General features: G+C 38.1%; 1 protein-coding gene across 1 annotated transcript in view; it reads left to right on the plus strand.

Annotated features, from left to right (window-relative positions):
* CATSPER3 (cation channel sperm associated 3) overlaps positions 1-3,253 on the plus strand; it is a 94,965-nt gene that overhangs the window by 32,353 nt on the left and 59,359 nt on the right. The gene's annotated exons all lie outside the window — the stretch shown is intronic.

Below are 3,253 nucleotides of genomic sequence, written 5' to 3' on the forward strand. Positions count from 1 at the left end.
GTCCCTCAGCCAGCAGTCTCTCACAGCCTCTTTCTCAGCAGTGCTGGTCCCTTGGTGTCTCACTCAGCAATGCGTGTCTCTTGCGTCTCTTTCCAGGATGCATGTCTCTTTCAGCAGCACATCTTCCTCAACCAGCAGTCAGAGAGAGTTCTGCCTCTAGGAGTCCTCCTTTTGGGTCCGGCAGGGTGGTCAAACTAGCCAATCACAGCATCAGAACTCTAAGCACCTGAGAGAGAGTGGGACCCTCCCAGAACATTGTATTGTGTCACGCCCAACAGAAATACTCCACGTGGATAACATTTACAATCAGGAGCTCCTCAGTTGCTCATTCCACCACTGAGTTTACAATGACTTATGAGTAGAAAAACCATACAAAGTAATTTACTACACTGCAAGCAGTCTAGACCATGTGAACTTGCAAAAATGATCAGCCAGATCTCCCTTCAAGGACAGGGCCCCATACTTAGGAAAAATACTAGAAGTGGAATAAAAATTGAACAGCTTAGAGACATAGAGAGAAAACAAGAGTAGCTCCAGATAAAATTGGAAGAAGGGAACAGAGCCAGGAAATCTCTGAAAGCATGGGTCCACATTTTTAGGCACAAAACAGAAGTGACAGCTCTGTGAAGGTAGAGCCACATCTTCTAAAAGCTCAGAATGACTAAATCACGCAAAAAGGACAACAGAAAAGGATTGAGGTGAAGTGCAATAAAAATTACTATAAGAAAAAAGAGAATAAAATAGATAATGTCCCTATAGATAATGAAAGCCCACCAAAAGATAGGCTCACAAACAGATCATAACTATAGTGTACTATTTCAAACACAACATATATATTTAATAATACAAAACAACTCAGAAAAGGAGGGTGAGAGTGGTTCTACTACTTGAAGAATGTAATCTGTGTCACTGAATTGTGCGTGTGGAAATTGTTGTGTGGGCCTGTGTTCTTCTGCGCATATTCTCAACAGCAATTTATAAAAATAAATCATTAAAAAAGAAAAACTAAAACACAAGATATGAAAGAACATAGATGAGGTGACAAAACTCAGGAAAGAATTAGAAATAAAAGAAAAATCATTGAAAGAATAAAGACGAAACTGACTTGAGCAACTAACAGAACAGATAATTAGACTAATAATGGGTGGGATGCCTAAAGGAAATTAATTAGAAGTTTTATAATATCTTTTAACCCTCTTTCCCTGGGGAGTAAAATCACGATCATAAAATATAAGTTATTATTTGATTTCTCACATTTCACATTCAAGCGTATTTTCAGGACACAATTTATTTATAAATATTGCTAACTATGTTGTTGTTGTTGTTGTTACATGCCGTCGAGTCAAACCCGACTCATAGCGACCCCTCCTTGGGTTTCCGAGGCAGTATCACTAGAGGCAGTATCACTACGGAAGTAGGATTGCCCAACCTTCCTTCTGAGGAGTGGCTGGTGGGTTTGAACCGCCAGCCGTCTGGTTAGCAGGCAAGTGTCTTAGCCACTATGCTACCAGAGCTCCCATTGCTAACTATGGGCATACACAAAAGAGTGAGAATAAAGATTTAAATCTAAATTATTTTTAGAAACATATCTCCAACCCTTAAAACTTGTTCAGGAGACAATTTATAAGCTGTGGCAAAAATTTATCTTAACATAAATGTATTTTATTTTCTTTTCCAGAAAACAATACAAATATGCCTTACATTATGAAGTAGATGTATTTGAAAATTATGGATAAATTAAACTGTGTTTTCTCACTACATATGTTCCTAACATTACACATTTCCTAGAGGGCTTATCTTTACTTCTATCTGATCAGGAGTTGGCAGGGGCTTCTTACATCTTACACTATTTATTCTTCTGTTTCTTCCCCATTAGTAATCTTGGAGTAAACATTTTGTCATAATAGGTATACACCATTTAAAGAAAGTCTATTTCAATTTATTTATTATAAATTAAAACTATTTTTAAGTACTACTAAATGATCTGGTTTTGTATATCAAATAACCAGTGTCTCAGAATGTTTTGAGTAATAGAACAGCTTTCATTTCCAAAGAGAATTATGCAAATGTCGCCAGTCTGTTATTTTATTATTCAAATAAAGGAATATCTAACAACAACAACAACAAAGATTAATAATGGATGAAATGGAGGAACTTTAAAAAGTCGATAATAAATGAAAAGATTAAAGGACTTCCAGAAAAATGGCAGAGTAGGTAAACAAGCTACCCACATCCTCTGGGACCAAGCACCTTGCTCTAGCCACCTTTTGGGCTGGCAGGAACTTCTTCTGGGGTTAGCCATCCTATATTCATCATTTTTTGGGAAGGTAGGAACTTTTTTGGGGACCATATGACCTAGCCACAGCTGCCTTTTGGGACTACAGGAACTTTTTGTGGGACTAGGCACCCTATACCAAGCCACATTTTGGGACTAGAAGCCCTGCCTTCAGATGCCTTTGGGTTGGAAGGAACTCTTTTTGGATCAGGTGCTATGCTCCTTACCACCTGCATGGCCAGCAGGAACACTGCCCAGGGTCCTTCTGCCCCCAGTCTCTCTCTCTTTTAAAATTATTTTCCCCCTCCATTCTTTCTTTCTATTTTGCATTTTCTTTATCTTTCCTGGTTCTTGTTTGTTTTTCCTTTTTCTTGTTCCCTTTCTTCTTTCTTTCTTTTCTGTTCATTTTTCCCATTCTTTGTTTTTGTTTTTACATTTTTCTTTACTATTCTTTTGCTTTCTTTCCTTTGTTCTCCCTCCCCAGATTTTTTCCCCTTTTTCTCTTTGTCCTTCTCTTTTTTACTTTTTTCCTTTTCATTTTTTTCTTTTTGTGGTATTACTGTTTGTTTATCCTGTTTGTGATTTTAGTGGTTTTTTTTTTGTTTGTTTGTTTTTATTTTGTTGTTTTGTGCCACCTTATGGGAGATGGAAAATGTGTTCACACAACCCAACCAAATCCACACCTCCTACAGTCCCACCCACTGGGCAAGGGCCACCACCTGCTTCTGTACCAACTGATCAACCAATGATGGCCAATACCAGCCCAACCTACCTTCAACTGCTCTACATGAACAGCAAACAGATCTATGCACACATTCTCATCCTCTATCACACCCACCAGGACACAGGTAGTGAGTAAGTGCTTAAGTGCTGTCAAACTAGAGAATAGAGTAGGACACCAGCTTCATTTGCTTGAAAAAAAAAAAAAAAAATTCCAAACTCACTGCCATCGAGTCGATTTGGATCAATCAAAACAAA

The sequence above is a fragment of the Orycteropus afer genome, unplaced genomic scaffold, assembly GCF_000298275.1.
Source record: "Orycteropus afer afer isolate SDZICR_OR568_19922 unplaced genomic scaffold, OryAfe1.0 scaffold00112, whole genome shotgun sequence".
Lineage (NCBI taxonomy): Eukaryota > Metazoa > Chordata > Mammalia > Tubulidentata > Orycteropodidae > Orycteropus > Orycteropus afer.